The sequence below is a fragment of the Mytilus trossulus genome, chromosome 4 (assembly GCF_036588685.1).
Source record: "Mytilus trossulus isolate FHL-02 chromosome 4, PNRI_Mtr1.1.1.hap1, whole genome shotgun sequence".
Lineage (NCBI taxonomy): Eukaryota > Metazoa > Mollusca > Bivalvia > Mytilida > Mytilidae > Mytilus > Mytilus trossulus.
The window spans coordinates 77730025-77755925 of record NC_086376.1 but is presented as its reverse complement, the minus strand read 5'-3'; positions in this window follow the sequence as shown (position 1 = coordinate 77755925).

Here is a 25901-nt window from a genome sequence, read left to right as displayed (position 1 = left end):
AACCCCTAATCAAGACTCAAAGCAGCATCATTGCCGAACCCATAAGGCAGCAACCAATTGATTTTCGGGGGGGGGGGGGTATTATAGTTGAGTATAACACATAAAGGCAATTGGGTGGGGGTGGTGAGCTATGGATTTTGTTTAGGAAACAAAAAATGTTTCCATTTTTGGCCCTGAATTATTTTTTTTTTCACCATCAGCTGCCACTATATATAATGCTAAAATTTATTTCGAATTGTCACCAAAATTTGTCCTGAAAAAAAATCAATAGCTCGCGCCCCCCTCCCCCTCCACAAAAAATGAAGTAAATAGTTGCTGCCTAATTCACTTGAAAAGGTTTTCCCGAATCGACTTGACGTACACAGAAATATTCGCCACTGGTCTTTACTCAAAAAACGATTCACGCATAAATGCATGACTAACAAAAGTGTGAGGTAAATGATATGTTTGTCTAGTTTCTCAGAACCGTTAAATAACACGTAAAATAAATTAAAAAAAAGTTTCCCTATTCCTTTACCAAATACTCTTTGGAGAAGAAATACCATTTGAAACAAACAGAAAAGATAAAAATGTAGTGATCCCTAATATCTCAATCCTTTTTTTCGGCTGTAAGCACGCTGTTGCAGTTAACGTTTTCTAATGCGTTATCGAGACATCTCTAGTATATTCAAACTACTGCAAATTATAAAACTGGCTTTCATAAAGTAGCAACCACTTAACTTAAAAAAAGGGGGAGGGTTATTTTTTTATCTGAGTCAGATTTTTTTTTCGCGCGTACGTTTTTATTCCTTTTTTTTCGATGCTGGTGATCAAATACTTATTTTTTTCAATATTTAACACTATAATGTATGGGAAACTCTTGATTAAGAATATATTTTTTTATCATCTGTATGACCATTTTTTTTTTTTTATCAAATTGGGGATCGGAATATTTCCATTCCCCCCCCCCCCTTTTGAAGACTAATGGTTGTTCCCTTACCGCTAGAAAAATTTTCCAAAAATTTTGAATTCATTTCTACGTAATGAACATTGAAATGACATATATTTTACAAGTTGGAACAAATCTTAGGTACAGGTAGCTAAACAAGGTGTTTAGATGTGAACAAATGTAATGTGAAACAAGTGTACACTACACTAAACTAACTGTAAACATGTTTTCTCTACACGGCGTTTGTGAAAAAAACAAAAAACAACCAAAATAGTTTCAACAAAGAAATTAAAATATTTATACCAGATATCTTATCATTATTTGTGCATTTGCTTTAAAAATGAAAAGACCATTTTTTTGACAGATATATATACTGTTTCTGACAGTTTTTAGCAAACTTATTCTAACGAGAAAATAACATACCCATCTTTGTGATACCCTTGATCCATACAGCGCCTGAAAAATTATGAGATTTTATAACTGAAAAAAAAGGATAATATCAGTATAGCATAATTGACTCTGTTTGTGTGACAAAAGGTCAGCTATTTGAAAAGGAGTCACTCAGTTAGCATAAAGTTTATTCAAGACAGCTTACTATTTGTAAAAACACTTCTTAATAGGACGTTTGTTATTATACCAAGATTATGCATCAAACCATCATTATAACGTATGTCATCAAGTTATATGTCTAAACATCCTTCAGAAACTAGTAAGTGTAAATTCAAATACAAAGCAGTTTCTGTAGTGTCCTCAAATTCTCGACTACGAAGGAAGCAGACCATAATATGTACATATAAAGAGTCTTGAGTCGTTGAAAAAAAAGAGTCTTTGAATTTTAACATCATTCAAATAAAAATACATTAATTCTATTGAAGCTCAAGGGCATGACTAACATTTTTAAATTTTTGGTTCATGCAAATAATAATGTCAAACCTATCTTTCAAAGACCAGGTTAAGTTAAAAATAACCAGTACTGGTTAATAGTATTTATTTCATTTCTTTACCATTTGCAAAATAAAAATTACATTACCCGTTCTAATGCAAACTGATCAATAGATTTCCTCCTTCGTTTATAATTAGTTGAAGTAGATTTTGAACAGCTACATCCCATAATCTGGTTTGGTCATTTAGTTTGTCTTAAATTCTTGCTCATTACCATTTCTATTTACAAAAAAGAAAAGTTTACATACTTAGCCAATTTGAAATTGAAATTAAGACAACAACAACACAACAAAAAACAACATTGAATAGCAATCAGATGGAAAAAAAATAATATGGTGAGAGTTCTGTTTTATGCAACCAAGTAGTGTGTGCTTTATCTAAGAAAACAAAATCGAGGCAACTGTCGTTATTTATGTTTCTTGTCTATTCAGTAATGTGTGGTCCATATCAAATTAGGATCAAATCTTATTAAATAACTAGCCTATCATAAAAGTTCTGTATACTAACAGCAATATGTCAATATTTTTTATCTTTTATTATTTGTTTTTGTGAAATGTTCTCATATCATAAAATTTCCCTTTTGGACAAAAAAAAATAGAAGAAGAATGAGTGTCAGTGAGATAACTATCTATCTACATCAAAATCACTATATGTCAGCATACGGCCGTCACCAAGGATCATAGACCATACAGTCTAATATACAAATTATGAAATAAGACCCTGGAATAAATAAAATGGGACTTATTTGAAAGGAAGAACCAACCATCTGCGCTATTACATTTTGAGGGTGTACAGTTATGGAACACATATGGCAGACTGCAACCACTGACATATTCATTAGCGCTCAAATTTCCGCTTCTGGACAAGTGATAAGTGATGTTACAGCATAACGTACGATCACAATATTAAAATCATTATGAAGGTCATGACTCTCGTATTTGACTGCAAAACATATTGGCCTAGGATGAACTTATGATTTGATTTTTGATTTTTGGTGTTTAAACGCCACTTTTAAGCACCGCATTTAGGCTATTTCATGGCGGCCAGTTTTTTTGGTGGAGGAAGTGTATCTATTGAAGATTTAGCTTTAATCATACTACACAGGCAAATTTCACTCACAGCAATTTCACGTGAATTTTGATTCATGGAATCTCACATGAAATTCACACAATTTCACCTCAAATGAGCTTATACGTGAAACTCACGTTAAATCAGTTTTTGTGAGTTTCACGTGATCCTCAGTTGAAACTCATGTGAATTTCACATGAAAATCACGTATTTTTTTTTCATGTGAGATTCACATGAATTTTTAAAATAGAGATATTCAAATAACATCTAAATTTTCAAATTTAATCAAAATCATAAAAAATATAAACAAAAATTGTTGTAAATTTCACGTGAAATTCATGTAAAAAATCACATCAGATTCATATGAATCTCAATTTACGTGAAATTCACATGAACATTTTCACGTGAGTTTCATGTATAGGCTCGATTAAGGTGAATCTCACGTGAAGTTTTTAGTGAATTTCATGTGAGATTCATGTGAAATTCATGTGAACAAATTTTGCCTGTGTTGGTAGAAATCTATATCATATTTTGTAATTTACATGTTTTACTACTGTTTGCCATTTTTGATTTAGTTATTTAGTCTTAAATATTTTTTACAACTTACACGCAAGAGAGAAAACATAATTGGTAATTCCAGAATGAGTTAAATTAATATCCTTCAACTTATAAAATTTGACATGTATAATAATACATGTTATGCTTTAACACATATAAACTAATAATACAATCCGGATTACATTTAATTAAAGCGGGTGCAAAGAAAGGTCATTAGACTAAATTTCATGCATTTTTAATTACAATTAAATTAACCAGGTGAATTAAAAGTTCACAAGTCTTTTGTGTAATAATATTGTTGATCATTATTTTTGCTTCACTGATTGTATTCTAAAAAGGAAATGAAATCTATAACATTTTAAATATAAACTATAACCTAATATATACAGTAAATAGTTATCAAAGGTACCAGGATTATAATTTAGTACGCCATATTGTAAAAAACATATGGAATACATTGTGCAACGAAAGGATTTTTTCACAATATTTTCGGAAGAATGTGTAATTATAAGACAGTGATCTTTATTTTGTGAAACATAAACATATCGTTTTCACAACAACATGTAAGACCACAATAAGAAACGAGTTGATCACATCTTTCGATCAAACTGACTTTTGTGTTACGGTCAAACCACTAAATAATCATGTTATATGAATTGAAAATTATATGATATCGATTTTTTTTGGGCATTATGTTTTCTGGTCTGTATGTCCGTCCGTTCGTCCGTCCGTCTGTCTCACATCAGGTTAAAGTTTAACGTCGAGGTAGTTTTTGATGAATTTGAAGTCTTATCAACTTGAAACTTAGTAACATGTTCCCTTTGATATGTTCTTTCTAATATTAATGCCATATTAGAGATGTTTTTCCATTTTAGGTCCACTAAACAAAGAAAATTATAGTGCAGATGGGGCATATGTGTACTTGGGACACCTTCTTGTTTTACAATATGTTACCAATGAACATTGTCATTTTTAATAGACACGGATTAATAATAATACTTCTTGTTTTCAACTCCTTATATGTCAATAGTATTTTTTATCGTCTATACGACGTATGTCGGTATTTTGTACATTCAACATTCATGTATCATTTTTTTTTTATCTTTGATGTTTTTGTTATGGAGTCAGTCGGATAATGTGGTACGTCTGATCGTTTGTAGTCCAAATAATCATGAAATAGTTTTTCCAATACCATCATTGTCATGAACACTGTTTGGACTGATATTGTATAAATATAAAGAGATTACATGTCCGTAAAGTAAGTACTTCATTGTTGTTGTCATATAAACGAGATGCTTGGCTAGATATAAAATAAGGTCCAACCCACCTTTGTTTTCGTAAACTCTCCTGAACAGTTATTATCAAATATTACTTTATATGCTTGTGTCTGTTTATGTTTAGGTCAGTGTTTCTTTTGGTCCGTGGTTTTCTTCTTATAGATGATGTGTTGCCCTCGGTTTTAGTTTGTAATCCGGATTTATTTTCTCTCAATCGATTTATGACTTTTGAACACAGGTAAACTACTCTTGTCTTTATGTTTAATTGTGATTTGTGCACTTTTTAGAAATAGAATAAAGCTTTAACAAAGAATGTAACAGATTGGTGCAACATAATTGTTATAGGGTCTTCAGCGTTAGTTTGGACGTTCATGGGCGTTAAACCTACATATGTTTATTAATAAGAATAACTTCCTAGTATTGTTCTTCTGGTACACTTTTACATTATATTTCATGTGATAGATGTTGGATGAGTTTAACTTTATGTTGAAAATCTAATACGATACTCTGTGATTGCATTCAATATCGTAGCTGATACGTGGGGCTATGGGATTACTTAACGTGTACATTTAGCTATTTTATCCTCGAAATAGATCTATATAGTATTAAAATATATGCTGTCTACAGAATACAAAAAGGGAATCGGAAAGGTCCTAATTGATGACGTCGACTTGATATAATAGCTACGTACCATATAATTCAACATAGACTTTATACTAGATGTTACAATTTTGAACGCAGACCTGCTAATACAAACCATCTGTGTCTTCAGAAAATAGAACAGTGAGAATTAAAAAAGCAGCGTTTGTAAATAAAGAAAATAAAGAAACCAGAAAATGTTTCGAAAGCACGAAATGTATAACATGCTATTTTCATTGGAGCACCTGGGATCACCCCTAGTTTTATAGGGGGTTCGTGTTACTTATTATTTAGTTTCTATTTTGTGTAATGTGTGCTTTTGTTTGTCTGTTTGTCTTTTAAATTTTTAGCCATAGCGTTGTCAGTTTATTTTCGATTGATGATTTTGACTGTCCCTCTGGTATCTTTCGTCCCTCTTTCATTGACCAGAACTGTGTGTTTACCATTACCGGTGGACTGTTAGTCTCAGAGGGGGCAATTAGCTAAGTGTTTTGGTACTAGCTCGATTCATGACAGAGTATTACTCTTCTTAAATTCCGGTTGATAAATATGAAAATGATAATGCAAGTAAGATTTCAATTCCCTAATGAAAAGTTGATAATAGCAGAAATTGCCATACTTTTTATATCTCTTTTTGTCACATACAGGTGCCCCCTTAATGATATGATTGCAAACAGCATTTTCACAATTGACGGACTTCATATCCAGGTATGATATCATAACAAAAAAACTACTACAACGGAGATATATGGAAAAACACACGATGGAAATTGACAATATATAAGTTTTTAGGACTCCATCATGACTTGTCAGGGTTGTCCTTGTATATGTATCAACTAATCTACTTTGTTCCATGGTCTTATATATAGAGATTCCAACATAGTCGTGTGGAAGGATATTATTAATTACATAGTGTGTTAGTGACCTAATATGATATATACAGGGTCAGTAAATTCCATATGGGGTGATAGCGAAGCTCGAACCCAATATTGAATTTACTTACCCTGTATATATCATATTAGGTCACTAGCACACTATGTAACGAATTTATCTTACCGACTATCTTTATTGGAAGAATTTGGAATTTTATTGTTGAAAAAATGATAAAAATATTGAAGTATAACCATAGAAATCACTAAAAGTTTTTAGAAAATATAAGAATACAAGTAGTCTTCCTTACAGTATAAAGTATTACCATTATTAAAAATTAAAAGGATTTTTTTTCTGCATTGATTCGAAAATGCCAGGTATTAATATTGCCAAAATTGCAACTCGAATTTACAACTTGACAGTTATATTTGAATACAAAATGTCTAGGAAGCACGATTCATGCAATTGTCGATCTTACATTAATGTAGGTCATGTGATATTTGCAAAGATAAATGTACGCATGTTATCATGAAACTACAAAATAGCTTTGAAAGATTACTGACATGTCTTAATTTATGATTTTTACATATACCTAATCTGTGATTGTTTGTATTCCATTTTACCCTTTTGTCTAAAATTATACTATACCATTAGTCATCTCTTTAAATAATTTAGTTCACAATACCAAGTTCTGTATACCCTGTATATTCACCATTCGTTTGAAATTATAAATGTTTTGAATAAACATTGAACGCCAAAATGTCTTCCTATGTGACGTTTACATTTTTATGACGCAAGACACTCAAAGCAATGCATGTGGTTTTTTTTAATTTGAGATATGTAGTTATTCGTTTGATGTGTTTTGTCATATGATTTTGACATTTGATAAGGGACTTTCCGATTTAATTTTCCTCGGAGTTCAGTATTTTTGTGATTTTACTTTTTTCTGATGAACAGTTGTATCATTATCAATTTTAGCATGTATCCAAAAGAAAACGGTTAAATTTGTATTTTTTTTCTTCAGAAATCTCTTTTATACACGTTGGTTATATTTTTTACATACATTGAACATTAGCCGTTAAAATATGTTTTAAATTTTAATAGAAATTTCTCAAAAATATTCGACTTCTTATATATACATAATGAACGACACATATCAATATTTCTCTTTTAAGTATCATATATATGACCACAATTACCCTGTGATTTTTGCGGTCTGTCATTGTTGTCAATACACACTTAGTCGGTATGTCTATTTTAAAAACGTCATGTTAGATTGCATAACACTCTAGGAATAAAACTTCTACTATTTAAGTATCTTCCACTCATGTCCACGTTGTTAATAACAAAACAACTTTTGGACGGATTTCACATTAATTGTATTTGTTCTATGAATCTTATAAGGTTTTCAAGGCACTACACGTTAGTGCATTTTGTCTGTATGACTAACACGACCTTTTGGTAGTACATTCATAGATATCAAAACTGTGTGTTTGTCATTGTTACTTTTTTGGACATTCCTTTCATTTGTTTTATCATTTATACCAATTGTTTTAATTTTCTTTTTCATAAGATAAATTAAAGTCAAGACAAGCCCTACCCCTACAACAGACACAGTCACCCCAATTCCTGCCTGTACTCCCTCACTTATGTGGTTAGATTTGTTGGCGTCCACTTTTATTGATTCAGTAGTTTTGGTACTTGGTGTTTTCTTTGTAACTTGTTTTATATTTGATGTAGATCGTTGGTTTGTAGATTTTATGTCAAATTTAAAATTAGTAGTTTTCTTTAATTCCAGTGTAGGTTTCTTCTTCGTCACATGTTTACTTGATATTGTAAATATTGTTGACGGTGAAATTGATTTAGTGGATGCAGAAGCTTTGTTGGTAACGTTCCACATATGCGTCTGCTGTACATTAGTCTGTATCGGCATATGTTTTGTTGATGTTGTAAATAATATTGACGGTGACATTGATTCAGTGGATGAAGATGATTTATTTGTGAAGTTCCACTTCGGTGACATATGCGTCTGCTGTACATTAGTCTGTATCGGCATATGTTTTGTTGATATTGTAAATAATGTTGACGGTGACATTGATTCAGTGGATGAAGACGATTTATTTGTGAAGTTCCACTTCGGTGACATATGCGTCTGCTGTACATTAGTCTGTATCGGCATATGTTTTGTTGATGTTGTAAATAATATTGACGGTGACATTGATTCAGTGGATGAAGACGATTTATTTGTGAAGTTCCACTTGGGTGACATATGTGTCTGCTGTACATTAGTCTGTATCGGCATATGTTTTGTTGATGTTGTAAATAATATTGACGGTGACATTGATTCAGTGGATGAAGACGATTTATTTGTGAAGTTCCACTTCGGTGACATATGCGTCTGCTGTACATTAGTCTGTATCGGCATATGTTTTGTTGATGTTGTAAATAATATTGACGGTGACATTGATTCAGTGGATGAAGACGATTTATTTGTAAAGTTCCACTTCGGTGACATATGTGTCTGCTGTACATTAGTCTGTATCGGCATATGTTTTGTTGATGTTGTAAATAATATTGACGGTGACATTGATTCAGTGGATGCAGAAAATTTATTGGTGGAGTTCCATTTTGGTGAAATATATGTCGACTGTACATTTGTCTGTCTTGCCATATCCTTGTTTGATATGTATGTTCCTGCTTCAGTTGTGTGATCAGTATTTTGAATTTTGAATCTTGACGTCCGCAATGCTTCAAGAGTTGTTGACTTTGTTTCAAATGCAAAAGCTGGTGTTGTAACTGAAATAAGATTAATGTTAATACATTTAGTTTTAAATCATCATTATGACTGTAATATATCGATTGATTGAGTGTTGGTTCCTAAGCGTCCAGTTTAAAGATATCAAATTCCTAAAAATTAGATATAGGAAGATGTGGTGTGAGTGCCAATGAGACAACTCTCCATCCAAATAACAATTTAAAAAGTAAACCATTATAGGTTAAAGTACGGCCTTCAACACGGAGCCTTGGCTCACACCGAACAACAAGCTATAAAGGGCCACAAAATTACTAGTGTAAAACCATTCAAACGGGAAAACCAACGGTCTAATCTATATAAACAAAACGAGAAACGAGAAACACGTATATATTACATAAACAAACGACAACTACTGTACATCAGATTCCTGACTTAGGACAGGTGCAAACATTTGCAGCGGGATTAAACGTTTTAATGGATTCAAACCTTCTCCCTTTTTCTGAAACAATAGCATAACATCACAACATAGAAAAACATACGATAAAATATCAATTGGTAGACTTAACTCAATCAAAAAACGTATGATTACACAATGAACGAATAAATTTGATCTGTGATATCTGAATACAAATGCAGAACATTATTATCGAACATAAAGAAAAAGAACATAAATCGGTAGTGATTGGGCCAATAATGATGCATAAAATCACTAAGAGAAACTATTTAGACTTAAAGAAGACTAAACAGAAAACGAATCTCTTTCTGATGGAGCAAACAAATAACGCGTTTCAACTGCATATTATAATTAGATTGATTTTGTCTCTACCGATTCTGCTCAATAGAATTATGTAGGAGAAAGGAGCTTGTCCTTTTAAGTTACTGCATTATATCTACATGTCCGTATACATTTTCATTGTTGAATGCAGTGAGGTGGCACTTCATTTGAACTACGGTGGTTAGTTGTCTCATTTTATGAATGAACTGATTCATGTGTCGTGTAAGATGTGAATGCAGTATATGTCAGCAGATTAATTTTCGTGATTTACAATTTAAACTTTTCTTAATTTTAAAAATACAGAGACGTGGTATGATTACTAATGAGACAATTCTCGACAAGAGACCAAATGATACAGATCAATACATTGAATTTTGGTGTTACTTTGTAACATTTAAATATAAAACATGCTGCTAACTTAAAATTTGAATGAACTGTAACCGAGAACGAAGGATGCCTTCACTGGGATTAATACAAAAATTAGACAGATTGAAAAAGTACGAACATTGTAAGCAAAATGTTACTTCGGAGATGGACAAACAACTCAATTGACAAAAAGAAGACATACAATAGTCCACAGAACACTTTTACGAAAAACTATACTATAATTCTCCAGATAGGAAAACATTTCACATTCCTGTCTCACAGTGTTCCTATGATAACATGTATATGCATGTGTAACTAGCAGCTGACTTAGGTACATTTTGACATTTTGTAATAACGCCATTTTTATTGAAACTGATTTTTTGCCTCTCTTTTAGTTTTATCATTTGCAATAATGTCTGTCTTTATATTTTCGTTATATAATTAAAAATATGTGTTTTTTTCATGAATAAGATAACATATACAAGTAATAAACATTCTTAACGTATCATTTTAATGCATATGGGATGTGCTCCTTAAACTATGTGTTTAAACTGATAGCTTCATATTTTATCGCTGTAATCGGGAATATGTGACTTGTTTATAATAACACATTTTAACCTTCATGTTCATATATAAAAAAAAGTTATTTTCAATATCTGGTTTTAAATTTCTTACTTTGAGTTGATACTGAAATGGTTGATGAAAGTTGATGTTCATTAGACGAAGTATGTGTCCCAGTAGGATTCCAATTTGTGGATATATGTGTTTGCTGTGCCGTTGTTTGTGTGGTTATCTGTTCGGTCGTTTTTTCTGTAATCAGTTTTGTGGCTTGAGTTATAGTAGTTTTTAATCTTGGTGTCGTTATCCAACCAGTAACTTTGGTTGTAGGTGAAGTAAGATTTGTAACGCTAGTGGAACTGGATGTGGATGCTGAAATATATAAAGTTTAACAAAGTATAAGCTCGTCATAGATGTCAGTCTATATACTTTGTAACTCAGATGGGCGTTTCGTCTACATGAGTCTCAGTGACGATCGAATAAAAAAAGTTAAAAAGGCCAAATAAAGAACCATGTTGAAGAGCTTTAATGAGGACACAAACTTCCAAATCGGTCTTGCTAAACTCAGCTAATGTAATTTAGTATTTGAAAAAAAATCAAAGTTTTGTAAACACTTGATCTAAAGTAATGTCCATTTAAATGATACATTATATCAAGACAAAGTGCTGATTACAGGTCTGGAGAATCCATCGTGCAAAAAACTTCAAACAAGAAACTAACGGCCGGATCTATTTATTAATGATCATCTAAAACAAATATTGTATACATCAATACATGACAATCATTGAACTACAGGCTACTAATTCGGGACAGATATAGTTCAACTGTGTTGGGTGTTTGGATCTTACCTGTATCAAAACTCTACCCAAACTGTAAATGTTGAATAACAGAACAATAAATGAACACACAAAAGTATCAACAAATAGGCTCAACTCATAAGGTTGATATACAACTCAAAAAAAGTGCTTCGGAGACATAGTACATATTTGAGAGTACGTATATTTACTGAAAGCTATTTAAAAGCCAATTAGTATTTTATTTATTTTTTGCGACATAGCTGTTTACCTGAACAAAGTAAATCAAAACGTTCACAATTGCATCTATTTCATTTAAGGAGGCTCGCGGCTATAAAAAAAATCAGAAAAAAAATACTTTTTTCATTACAATTTTTATTTATTACTTTATTAGTCGTTACTTAATCATATGGAACAAAAATCAATCATAAAAATCAATTCGTTTTGGCCCCAGATGACTTTCAAGATGTACATATCATTGAAAAAGCTCCAAGTTATCTCCCTTTGGTTCAAAGAGGGACGAAAGATACCAAAGGGACAGTCAAACTCGTAAATCTAAAACAAACTGACAACGCCATGGCTAAAAATGAAAAAGACAAAACAGAAAAACAATAGTACACATGACACAACAAAGAAAACTAAAGAATAAACAACACGAACCCCACCAAAAACCAGGGGTGATCTCAGGTGCTCCGGAAGGGTAAGCAGATCCTGCTCCACATGCGGCACCCGTCGTGTTGCTTATGTGATTACAAATCCGGTAAATAGTCTAATTCGGTAGGTCAAATTCATGAAAGGGAAGGGGATTGTAGTTACGACGTAAGGAACATATCCGATATCATTTGTGAAACGGTTATTCCATAATGGTCAACCAACTCGTGATGGCGTCCTTAAAATTTACGAAAGGATGATTTCAACTTCACCATTTGGAACTCTTGGTTTAATAGCTTCTTTGTGAGCAGTAACCCTCTATCAAGAAAATCATGATAGGAAATGCAAGCACGGGAATATCGTATCAATTGGGAGATATATATCCCGTATGCAGGTGCTGCTGAATGTGTATGCAGGTGCTGCTGGAATGTTGCTACTTAGAAATGGAAAGTTCACAATTAGAAAGCTGAAATCATCTCTTTTGTCGTAAAGTTTTGTCTTCAACCGACCCTCATTGTCAATTTCTAGATGTAAGTCAAGATATGAAGCCGACTTAACTGTATTTGTAGTATCCTTTATCTCCAATTCGATGGGATAGATGCGATCCACATAGTCACCAAATTTTGAATTGTTTAATGAAAGAACGTCATCTATGTAGCGGAAAGTAGAGTTAAAGGATATTGCTAACTTCTTATCTTTCTTCCTAAGAAGTTCCTGCATGAAGTCAGCCTCATAATAATAAAGAAACAAGTCAGCAAGTAGAGGGGCACAGTTTGTTCCCATTGGGATGCCAACAGTCTGTTGAAAAACACGCCATCCGAACGTAACAAATATGTTGTCAATCAAGAAATCAAGCATCTTGATAATATCGGTTTCAGAGAATTTTTTGTTTGAATCAGAATGATTATTTACAAAGTAGGATTTATCCCTCCCTAAGACAAGATACTTGTATCTACGTTGGCCATTCTTTTTTATGAAGCAAAGTAATACCAACTCTTTTAATTTGTCATTTAGTTTGGAATATGGAATACTTGTGTAAAGAGTAGAAAAGTCAAATGTTTTAATACTGTTACAAGATGAAAGAGAGTTAGATTGTATGTACTCTAAAAGATCTTTGGAACTTTTAAGTATCCACATCTGATTCACGCCACCTCTAGAATAGGCAGTTTCACAATAACTTTGAAGCCCGTCTTTGATTGCTGACAAAATTGATAATAATAATTTAGAAAGGGGTTTCGTGGAGCACATGGAAGACCCAGCAATATACCGTTGTTTGTAAGGACACTTATGTAGTTTAGGTATCCAATACAGTGATGGAAGATCCAGTTCTTCATCTTTGGTTGAAACACCAAAGGAACAAAGAACAGACCTATGATTATCCAGGATTTCCTCTTTGGTAAGTGTCGTGAGGGTATATGTTGGGTTTCCAAGTGAATTGTCTATACCTAATTCGTTTATCACGCAATTAATGTAATGACTTTTACAGACAAAAACGATGTTATTTTGGGCTTTTCTGCGGGGACAACAACATATTTATCATGGAGGTCAGATAGGTGTTTAGCAACATTTGGATCTTTGAAGATTGACGTAGCATGGGCATTGATGGACCCATTCAGTTTCTTAATTCTGATTTGTATTAACGACCTCACTGCCTTAATCCATTCGGATAGAGTGTCTACGTCTTCCTTCTCGCGCTTAGCCCATTGCCTGGCATAATCCTCGACTGAATCCATCAAAATTTTAAAATTGTATTTCCAATTGATGGATTTAGGCTCACGATATTTCCGACCTTTCGATAACACGTTTCGTAGAGAAGTGTTATTAACAACGTTAAGGTCACCGGTAATAACGTGGCCAGCAGGATTATATGTGAATTGGGAACTAGCACAAGTGCAATCAGGAGGTTTAGACTTGAAGTCGTCAATATCGAGATCCTGCAAAACGCGGTTGTTATTGAAAATTTTAGTTGCAATAGGTTTGGTATAGGTATAAGAAATTATTGGTACAGACTGGTCTTTGAAATAAGGAGGTATTTATGATTGAACTAATTTATGATGAAGGATATTGCCTAGGTTGACGCCATCGAGACCTTTGTTGGCAAAGGAAAGATTTAGAAAATATCTTTTCTCTTTTTCATCTTTTCCAATGCGAACTGAATTTCTTGGCATTAACATTTACATATCTTTTTTTAACTCATCGGTAACCCATATGTTTTATTATCATTTTCAAACAAGCTTTACTTAAACTAAACTATTGTAAAAATGGGGTGATTTCTGAAATCTAGTTCTTTTTTGTTTCGACATTAGCTTTTTTTCTCCTATTAAAAAAACAGAAAATATTTTTTTTTACAGAAATGTATGCATCTTTCGAAGGCAAGATTGTGAGCTTGAATGAACGGTGGCCCCATTATTTTATTTTATTTTTCTATTAAGTATAAGATAATGTGTTTTTTTTAGAGAAAACTATAATGAAATTGTATATTAGAAAAAGTGGGTGGTTTATACCCGCGAGCCTCCTTACGAATTTTAAGAAGGCGCAGATTGACCGGAGGGGAAAACATTTACATGTATCCAAAGTCAACTACCATGAGCACCTGAAGATTAAATTTAAATGAACATGTGGTAGAGTAAACTTGTATTTTTGGCAATTTAACTCTTACATTCTGCTCTCACTAAATGGAATAACAATCAGCTAAATATTAAATCGTTGCATGTAAACGACAATCATCACATTAAATTTCTCTTTCAAATACAGTTTAAGTATCTTTTGTTTTAAGAATTCATGTCCGGAAAACAATCATCGACATATAACTTTTTTCTTTTCAGCAATACAAAAATAGACGTTTATCAAAGATACAAGGCATGTTATTTAGCAAACGTTTCGTTTGTTTAAACTCTATATAGGCAGTCTAATAAAGCAGTTGGGAGGCAATTTCAATAACACGCAAAGTTGAAGAGCATTGAAAACGAAAAAGTCTATCAGAAATCTAGATATGGTTATTTATGACTTGAGTAGAATCGTAAGAGATTCGAATGCTTTAGCCACATTAGCAGAGCTAAATTTTTCATTTCAACAATGACAACGATAAGCTTAGTAATCTTTTTCGATAATACGATATAATTCAGGATTGGCACATTTGTATGCTCTCTACTATTAGATATGCAGTACAGTGATTCACAACATAAATTCAGTTCATATGGTGAAAATTAATTAGGTCATTGTAACACCCCTGTTAGTGCACTGTCGGTTTTTCTGTTATCATTGATTCAGTGAAAAGTAAAATCACAAAAATACTGAACTCAGAGGAAAATCAATTTGGGATGTCCATAATCACATGGCAAAATCAAATAACAAAACGCATCAAAAACGAATGGACAAGAACTGTCACCTTCCTGACTTGGTACAGGCATTTTCAAATGTAGAAAATAGTGGATTTTCATTTGGTAGAGTTTAGTATCTTGTTTTCTTAATATGTTTTATTTTGTTCGTACTCATAGAGTATGTTTTCAACCAGGCAAATAAAGTGTTGTTGACAGAGGTTTATTACATCACTCGTGGTTGGAATTTTTTGTCTATCAAAAGTATTATTATGTAGATTTTTGTGTTAATGTCAGCTTTATTAGCATGGTCAAATGATTTTTCTTTGTTTGAAACTATACAGTAAAGCAGTAGCACAATTGACACTGTGATGAAAATTACTTGACAATAAACAAAACCTAAAATGCATCTTTAAAGCTGATCAGTTTAAGGTAGCACGATTTTATAGCTCCAACTCCCAAGTTTTAAAATGCTGTAACTTTCTTAATAATGCTTAACAATTTATAAAAGTGGTAGTTTTGGATAGCTAACAGATTACTCATTCAAATTAATGCAATGTTAGTATGATGCAACAATTAAGTAACCAATTATAATGTTAACTGTGTCTGAAATATTTTTCACCAAATTTCAACTTTCAAATGAAATAAGCTTCTGCATAGGTATCCCTAGCGGGTTGATTTTATTATATGTTCCTATTGACATTATATACAAAAGGGTGTCTCAAATTTCATGTAGAACGTATAGAACAAATTTTACACCTTATTAAACATAATCTTCTTTTATGTGGTTAGGATGTTTACACTAATTAGATATTTATGAGAGAATGGAATACCATATAGACAATCTGAGAAACCATTTTGAAGTCCATGATGTGTTGATTAAGATTTCGTTAAAATTTTCCATAGTTAAAGAGATGAAAGAGCTAAATTCATTCAAGTGAACTTACTCAGATTTTGCCACTAATTACATAATAATTGATTATATAAATAAAGGCAACATTAGTATACCGCTGTTCAAAACTCATAAATCTATGGACAAAAAACTAAATCGGAGTAAGAAACTAAAACTGAGAGAAACGTATTAAATATAAGATGAGAACAGCAACACAACATTAAAATGTAACATAATTATATAATGATCGCATAATAAAAGTATTGCATTCATTTGAATGATTTATCTTTTATCTATCTATCTATACCTCTTTTATTATTTTATATGCATTCATTAGCTAGTTACAGCATTTCAAAGGTTATTGATTGGAAGTAAAAACAATCTTTGTATTGTCCTACCTTAGGAGTGTTTAAAATCATTTCATTAGTATAAACTGCTCTCAAGATTTTTATACAGCATACACAGAACCGAGGTTATGATCATACTTTGAAGCATTATATTAACAGTTCATACTTCACAGAATATATATACGGTACACATATTCTTGTAAAAGGCTCTTAACGTATTTTATCTTTAATATGTTATTACAAAAAAATGTTTTACAACGAACTGATCTTTGAAAGACTTTCAATGTTCTGATGTCAATCCGAAACATTCAGCCAGAAATTTGTATTTTCTCTCTAAGGGCATGTTACAGATTTCTGCTAACAATTGATTCAGTGTTCGAAGGGATATGTCATGGAAGTAAAATACTACGGTATAACAGGATTGCTGCATAACATATGTGGTTAACTAATACCTCATGCGTAGCATGTTTTCATTATATCTCTTAGTTTCACACATGTGTAACGAAATAATTATACTATAACAATCTCAAGAAAAGATATCGTAATATATATGGTTTTAAGCCATTCAATAGTAAATACGTATGCTCTGTTTGTTTCGACTTACATTCTGATTTTCCATAAATGTTGATGTCATCAATGCCAACGTAAGAAATTGATGAGTTTTTGTATGCTGAAAACAAAATCTAAAAAAAAAAGGCGAAGAGTTAAAATTGTTTCAAAAGATATATACTAAAGGAAATATTTTACAACAATCTTGTATAAAGATATATTTGCATGGAAAACAATAACTGTCTTTTGCAAAAATCATTATATAAGGGTAGTGCAATCTCTGGGAGAGGACACAGTCTGTATATTTAACTATTTAGATATTAAAATTTGGAGATTTAAAAAACAGTACAATCATTTTGAATCTTATTACAAAGGTCATCAACTAGTTAGAAAGCTACATGGCAAATCGCAAATGCATATTTTGCAAGTTTACGATAAAGTTTTTTTAATTGAATTACTATTATTGACAATTCGTCCTTATAAAATTTTTGTTTTAGTGATAATTTATTTTACCAATAGCGTTTCATCTGAATTCAAAACGATAGGGAACGTTAACAGAAATTTTCCAAAAAAATAATGTTCTGACCGTTCAAAAGACTACAAAAATCATAAACAACTAACTTTTAAAACGAAAACAAATTATCAAAAACAACAGATCGTCCAAACAGCCTGACAAAACAATTCCTTATCGATCAAAACAAATAACGTGCTGTAAAATATCAGTACCATTTCAATTCATAAAACAGAATAAATCGCAGTTACTTGCCTTGTATCTGTCATTGCGATTGATAACCAGTGATTTTGTATTCCATTTACCATAGTTAATCATTCCACTTTTCTGCCAGATTGTCTCAACTTGCCCCCCAGAAGGTTCTATTTCAACTTTGATACCTGAGGTTGCTCCTGGCAAACTGTACAAAAATTCCAAACATACTGAGGTGCGATTTATTTCTGGGGTTTTAAGTATTCCTTCACCATGTCGTACTGCGTATGTCGTAAGGTTCAATGTAAGATAATAACCTAAAAATGTATTAAACATGTTTTTAAAAATCCTTAAAACCATACTTCTTTATTCAAAATTTCCTACAACCTACATTGAACAGACATACACAAATGACTTGTTTAAACTCTGCATATAGAAAAAAACAAAAAAAAGAATATGAATGTATGTTTTAAAATTAAAAATGCATACCGTACTTTTTTGTGTGGCACAACTGTTTGGTTCTGCTCTTCAGCATCGTAAATCAATTGGCTTTTGAAATTTTTTATCAGAGTATAAATTAAGTCATTATTTTTCTAATTTACATACTTTTAAAACATCCGATTACACATAAAATTAAGGCACTAGTTATTGGTTTAAAAAATAAAAACATCAACAGTATTTTCGTTATTGTAATTGATTATGGTAAAGTATCATTTCAATTGTGTCATTTTGTATGGATTTGTATATTCATTTCTATTGTGCAGTAAAACACGATAAACTGTGCACTTGTTATATTTGTTATTCTCATCAGATGTTGTCTAATGCTTAGTTCGTTTCTGTGTGTGTTACATTTTAATGGTGTGTCGTTGTTCTCTTATATTTAAGGCGTTTTCCTCAGATTCAGTTTGTAACCCGGATTTGTTTTGTTCTATCGATTTATGAGTTTTGAACAGCGGTATACTACTGTTGCCTTTATTTAGGTCTATCATTATGAAATCAAGTTTGTAAGGAAAATGTCATGTCCTCAATTGACATAATTTACTATTTGTAGTTACTTGACCTATTTTAGCGTTCTGTACTGCGTATGAAATAAACTACGCCAGATACAATCAAGACAAATAGTTTTGTAAGATATCTATCTCATTCCACCAAAACAAAACAAACAAATACTTTCATCAACTAAAACCGTTTTTGATCAATTTTGTCGTAAAGATCATGAACCGTAATTTTGACAAAATATTTAAAATTTTAAAACAAGAAATATTTATTTTATTATTTCATTTCATACACCAATTCCAATTTGTTGACAATCATATAGAATAATAAGTAATTTCCTGATATTTTTGCCCTAAAAAAACCAAAATAATTGACATCTGAAGGAATTTTACGACTTCATTAATTCACCTGAAATAATTCTTATAAAGTTTGGGGGGAAGTATTGTAACATCAAATGATGTATCAATATCTTTACACATAATGATAGTTAAGTACCTGCTAACGCATTTTTCCTTTCTGGAATTCTTGCAATCCAACTTCCACCTGGCCCTTTCTCCCTTTGCCAATGTATAGGAGAATTTATCGTTGTAAAATTACAAAAATCAATTGTAAAGTCACATGATAATTCATTTAACAAACTAAAATATTCTGATGGACAGGACGACGTTTTGTTGAAGACTATTGCAGGTAAAGTTTGTGTTGTCGGTCTTAATGTAGTAGTCACTGCTCTTGTTGTACTTTTAAACTCTTGAACGTCACCTAAATGTAATATATAAGTTTGTATGTTATTTTAGAATTGTCCGCAAACATTTAGAAAATGTTTCATATATTACATAGGCATATGAGTAAAATGCGGGTATATTGAAATATAATTTTAAAATAAAAGAAAACTATGTTCTACAAATCAACAAACGGTTTCCTTTAAATCAATGTCTACATATCTCTATTGATAATGTATTGGTATTCTGAATTAATTTATTGGTAATGGTTATCTGACATTGTAGTAAAATATTTGAATACTGTCTTGCTAAACAAGAACAGCAATGGATTGATAAATGCTAAATAAGTTACAATCATCTAACTTGTGACAGACACACATACAAAAAGAAGATGTGGTATGATTGCCAATAAGACAACTATCAATAAAAGACCAAAATGACATTAAGAACTATAGGTCATCGTACGGCCTTCAACAATGAGCAAAGCCCATACCGCATAGTCAGCTATAAAAGGCCCCAATAAGACAATGTAAAACAATTCAAAGGAGAAAACTAACGGCCATATTTATGTAAATAAATGAACGAAAAACATTGCGATCTTAAACATGATAATGAATACTCAACCCTTCTCTATATAAACAAACAGAGAAACAAAAAAAAAAACAACGTATTAATATGAGAATACTCGTAGTTGTTGCGAGACATTCCAAATTAGATATTAGATGTTTTCTAAAACTAAACACCATCAGTACTCATTTAAAGGATTTAGTGTTAAGATTTTTTTTTTAAATGTCAAAAGCCGTCAACACTGATTCATATATAACCGACCAAACGATGTCGTTGTTTGCAACGTTTATTTTTTATAACTGTTGTATTTTCATTTTTTTGTGTTCTAGAGCCTACTAATTCGTATGTTTACGTCATTGTTGTTCTGTCTGTCGGAGAATAATTGTCTTATTGCCAGTGATTCCTGATCTCCTTAAGTTTATAAAGTATGTGTAATTCAAATATGATGGATTCTCAAATGAATAATTACCCGGCAAAAACAAATATTTTTAGCTCTCAGTAAATAAAAAAGGAAAAGTAATAAGACAATTACATGCATGTGTTCAATACTGTTGGTCGGAAATTATTATTCATATTTTCAATATAAATTTTTAAAATTTTAAGCAAATTTGCAAAATATATGCATATTTAGATTTCTATTATTTTCTTAGTATCAAATTTTAAAAGTACAAGCAATGTTTTTAGATCTATATTAAATGTTATTTCATATCAGTTGAGAATAAGATTCTCTTATTGGATAAAAAGGGGTCACATGACATTTATTAATCTTCAGTAATAAATTCCATCGGTCATTAACAGAACAATTCGGACCAGAAAACCGGTCGTTAATGAACTTTTATATGATATGGACCGATGGGGCGTGGTTTACGTCTTATAATGACCGTTTGGGCGTGGTTTCCATTTGATAATGACTGTTGGGACGTGGATTCTCTGTTAGTGACCGATGGGGCGTGGTTTCTCTGTTTAGAAAGATGTACCTTTTATAAAACATGTTCCTGTTTTTAACATTACTTTAAGTTGTTGAATTGTTTATTACATTTTTTCGTTAATTGTGAAATTAAAGAGAACTTAATTAAGAATTTATATACTGAACAGTTCCACTAAAATAAATGGCAGTATTACTACGACTGGTCTTCACTCTTTGCTATAGAAATCGTACAACTACTTGAGTTCGCTTTAGTCGTTTTGAATTTATGAGAATTTTCCAAAACATGGTTTCTCAATGAAATAAACATAATAGTTCTTATAACTGCAAAGAATAATTGTTCGTTCGATTGCGTAAGCGGTATATACAATAATTATCTATAACGACTGAAGATTTTCCGAAAGACACAAGGCATCTTATGGTGAACAAAAAAAAAAACACACACACAAATACATAGCGACGCCTATCGTGTTTGAAACAACGAAATATAATAAACAACATACATATTATGTGTATTTCACGTTTGTACAGTGTGATTGCAATATTTGCACGATCTTAAATACGTAGCGAGAATCATATCTATACTGAAAACTCTACAAATAGTGTTAATGCTACTTTTCCATAATGGCGTTATGCGTATTATATATAAGACACTTTCAAAATATATAAACTTTAAATATTGTACTTACATATTCCCTCAACTAAGTGAACATCATCTAAAGTGACCACGCAACCTGGTTCTCCTGAATAATAGCCTTCTATGACAATCTGTAATGAAAGAGAAAATTGTCCTTGTGATCATAAACCTCCATACTCTAAAGCATCTTTGAATTTCAAAAGTTTGCGTTTGATCGTTCCTGACAAAGATAAATTCAAAAAAGCTATTTACAAGCAAGAAATATTTTAACTGTTCTTTTTGTTTTGATGACAGAAAATAGCAATGGATATATCGTCCATTTCGATACGAAAAACAACTTCAAAGAGAAAGAAAAGTAAGTTAAAATAAAATACCAAAACGCGCTGTTAAGCGTATAGAGATAAAGGAAGATGTGGTGTGAGTGCCAATGAGACAACTCTCAATCCAAATAACGATTTAAAAAGTAAACCATTATAGGTTAAAGTACGGCCTTCAACACGGAGCCTTGGCTCACACCGAACAACAAGCTATAAAGGGCCCCAAAATAACTAGTGTAAAACCATTCAAACGGGAAAACCAACGGTCTAATCTATATAAACAAAACGAGAAACGAGAAACACGTATATATTACATAAACAAACGACAACTACTGTACATCAGATTCCTGACTTAGGACAGGTGCAAACATTTGCAGCGGGATTAAACGTTATAGGTATGTTTTGTGATCTTATAGTGGTTCAAAAAATAAAACGATGAACGGTTTGTTCTGCATTTTCAACATTGTAATATAATAATTATTTTAAAATGATTATATTTATAATAATAATGAAAAAAGGGTAAAAAAAATTAAGTTATTATAATAATGATCCATATGTGAATATATGCTTGTGTTTTAAATACCTTCCGTGGTTCAAATGACGGTAAAAATTGGACAAAAGTTGACTTCCAGTGAGGTCCATGGTAGCCCGACAGTTGTTTCATAAGTGTAGCATTACCAGTTGTGGAACCTGTCTGAAATATCTGTATAACGCCACTGGTGTGGCTAGGAAGACTATAGGCTAAAGTTAGACAAACCATTTTCTGACTACTAATTGAAGGTAAATACAAACTAGCTCTGTCCGCAATCAAAGCTCTCTTGTTGTCAATAGTCAGTGACAAAAATGAACCTACAACGTTGTGAAAGATAATTATAATTTGTTGTTTTAACATACAAAAAGAATATTATTTTAACATGGAAGAGGAAGATTTATTAAGGTTGGTGAAATGTGGAAGACGTATTTTTAAGCTGATTTCGATACATGATCACAAGAATACATTATTTTCCAATACAACATCCTTAAAATAAAGATTTTAGTTATTTCAAGGTTCTCATGTCTTGTCAGTTTATATCAAAACAGTGCATTGATATCATTTTGGTGCAATGGAGTGTTTTTATTGTGTCGCTAGTGTTATAAATCCTTTGTCTTTAATATGGACAGTGGCGGATTTTAAAGTTTCAGTTAAGCAAAACGTGTGAATTGAACATTTCACATTTTTACTATTAATACTGTAAATAAGGGGAAGGATTATTGTTTTTATGTGTATCATATTTGTTCGTCGCTAATTTATTATACAAATAAGGCCGTTAAGTTTCTCGTTTGAATTGTTTTACATTGTCATATCGGGGCCTTTTATAGCTTACTATGCGGTATAGGCTTTGCTCCTTGTTAAAGGCCGTACGGTGAACTATACTTGTTTTAAATGTATGAGTCATTTTGGTTTCTTGTGGATAGATGTCTCATTTGCAATCATACCACATCTTCATTTTTATATTTAACGAAATAAAACATACGCATCAAAAGGGTGTTCATGTTAAAAATGTATGAATTTACAACACTGCTCTGTTTCTATAAAAAAAAATGAAAACAACACGTTTAATAATTTCATGCGTCCGACGCGCTTTTCTAAATTTGCCTTCATCAGGAACAGCATTTGATAACCGAGGATGTATAAGTACCGAAACCGTTGAAGAGCTATATGACGAAAATACCTTAAATAGCCAAATTCATCTTAAGTCAACTTTACATGAAGGATTTGAAACCTCAGTTTCTTAATAATTTCAAAATTTATAAAAAGAAAATTTAAGAAAGGTTTGTTAAATCATGTCAGTATCAAAGTACATGTATGCATAAACCATGTTTATAGAAGCTTCAAATAACGTTATTTTTTTTAATTCATCAAATATTTTTTATCTAAATACTTACAATCAGTTAAAAAAGAGAAATTATCGTGATATCGTAATAGGGTATCTTCTAAGTTGTTATTCGTTTCTATGTGTTCTCAATAAAAGTCATATTACAGATTTTCATGCTTTTTTATAATTCAGATGGATTTCAATGAATGTTTTTGCATAACATAAAACGCACTGATAATTTAGAAATAAATAGTTCAAAGGTACCAGGATTATAACAGTTGTAAAAATATATTTCAGATGTAAATAAGAGAACAACAATTTACCTTATTTTTTTGTGCCAATCAATTCACTGAAACTTGTTTCGATAACTTTTAAGCAAATTTCATATTTCTAAAAATTCGTTCATATAGTAGTTTCAAAAGGTTAATGTAGATATGTATAGTGATTCAAATCCCTAGGTACCGATTTGAAAGTCAACCGGTTTGAAAAAAGATACAGGTAATAAAAAGAGGAGTAGATCAACAGGAACAGGATCTCGTTTCATTCCCATATGAATGCAAATTGTCTATCTAAAATCCATCGACCGAACAAAATAGATATGTTTACTTTATAAAATTAATACCATGCTTTACGTGTAATTATAAATATTTTTCTTGTGACCATTCGAGGCGCTTTTCTGGATTTACAGTTATATGTAGTTACCTGAGCCTGTTGTATTATCACCACGCAAAAACGTAAAATTCCCAAGGGATTCTGTTCCGTTTTTTCGTGTCCATGAAGCTGAGGAAAAAATACTGTTCTCAGTTTTAAATCCACATAATCCATCTTCGAAATTGCAATTAATTGGAAGTGCAGCTATTTGAATGGTTGTCGGTGGTGAAGTTGTTGTTGTCCGTTGTAAAGATTGAGGGGCTGTAAAATTAAACGTTAACCAATTTAAAAGTAAACATTTCATTCATCGTTTATGATCTTAATAAAAACATGTATATACAAGTTGCAAGTTATGGTGTTTGTGTGGATTGGCAAAGTATAGAAGAATTCAATAACCTCGAACACAATTATTATGATTATAAAATTTAGAATGACACATGAAAGATGTTGGTCATTACTATTTACATTTCCAGAGCACTTGAGACTTACCACTGGTTTTTTGGGGTTCATTTTGCTCAGTATTAAATTGTAATGCAGTGTTTCTAAAACTGTTGTTTTATTATTTCTTTGTTTGCCATGGTTTTGTCGTGTCTGTTCGTTGTCTGTATTATATTTATTCGGATCCATCATATTTATTCAAAATCATATTTATTTATCTTTGATATTTTAGAACTGTTTTTCATATTTCGTTTACCTTTCCTTAATGTTATATCGTCTACTGCCAGATCGCCTCCAAAATGATATTTCGCTGTTGCCTCAATTTCTATCTACAAATAAGCCAATATATTACTATATTTCGAACAGTTAAGCATCCCATGGGACTTTTTTAGATTTATTTGAAATCATATTTTATCAAATACAAAGATTAGAAAGCTATATGTCTGACCAACATCTTGCTGAGCAGATTCGTTACAAAAATTACATGAACATAATAGTTCACTGTAATACTATGAGCAATTCAAATTTTGGCCTTATATGCGATTAACACGTCCTTAACATTCATGGTTTTACTTCACTTGCTATTTTTCAACTTGAAACCTCAATCCCGATTGTGAATTTCATAAATATGTAAATTTGAAAACAGGATCAAAACTAGTATATTTAACATATTAAAGGTGTAAACGTCAAACATGAATGAATTGTTATCGGTACTTTCTAGTGCTCGATAAGAACAGGTTAACCCTTTTTCACACTGACCAGGTCATTGTGTATAATCGTGCCAATATACTGTTGATAGCAATATC